Consider the following 916-nt stretch of genomic DNA (forward strand, 5'->3'; position numbering starts at 1 on the left):
CCCGTTATGCCCCCTGCTGTGGCTCCTGTTGGGGCCCCCGTTATGCCCCCTGTTGTGGCTCCTGTTGGGGCCCCCGTTATGCCCCCTGCTGTGGCCCCTGTTGGGGCCCCCTGTTATGGCCCCTGTTATAGCCCCTGCTGTGCCCCCTGTTGTGGCTCCTGTTGGGGCCCCCTGTTATGGCTCCTGTTATGGCCCCTGCTGTGCCCCCCGTTATGCCCCCTGTTATGGCTCCTGTTGGGGCCCCCTGTTATGGTGCCTGCTGTGCCCCTGTTGTGGCTCCTGTTGTGGGCCCTGTTGTGGCCCCTGTTATATCCCCTGTTGTGGCTCCTGTTGTGGCCCCTGTTGTGGCTCCTGTTGTGGCCCCTGTTGTGGCTCATGTTGTGGCCCCTGTTGTGGCTCCTGTTGTGGCTCCTGTTGTGGCCCCTGTTGTGGCCCCTGTTGTGGCTCCTGTTGTGGCTCCTGTTGTGGGCCCTGTTGTGGCCCCTGTTGTGGCTCCTGTTGTGGGCCCTGTTGTGGCCCCTGTTATATCCCCTGTTGTGGCCCCTGTTGTGGCCCCTGTTGTGGCTCCTGTTGTGGCTCCTGTTGTGGCCCCTGTTGTGGCTCCTGTTGTGGCTCCTGTTGTGGCCCCTGTTGGGGCTCCTGTTGGGGCCCCTGTTGTGGCTCCTGTTGGGGCCCCTGTTGGGGCCCCTGTTGTGGCTCCTGTTGTTTTCTCCCTTATATCCTCTGCCCTGATAGAGTGCGATAGCCTCAGATTCAGAGCGAACTGAAACAGGACAGTCGTCCACATAGAAGCTGTGCTTCATGGTATCCACCACCTGCTGGCTGAAGGAGTTACTGTTATCCTCTGCACCTTTTCGCAGAGCAACATTCACACATCTTGGTGAAGAAGTTGTCCCAAAAAGATGTAGATTTATCC

This window comes from Cyprinodon variegatus, unplaced genomic scaffold (genome assembly GCF_000732505.1).
Source record: "Cyprinodon variegatus isolate N-32 unplaced genomic scaffold, C_variegatus-1.0 Scaffold1365, whole genome shotgun sequence".
Classification (NCBI taxonomy): domain Eukaryota; kingdom Metazoa; phylum Chordata; class Actinopteri; order Cyprinodontiformes; family Cyprinodontidae; genus Cyprinodon; species Cyprinodon variegatus.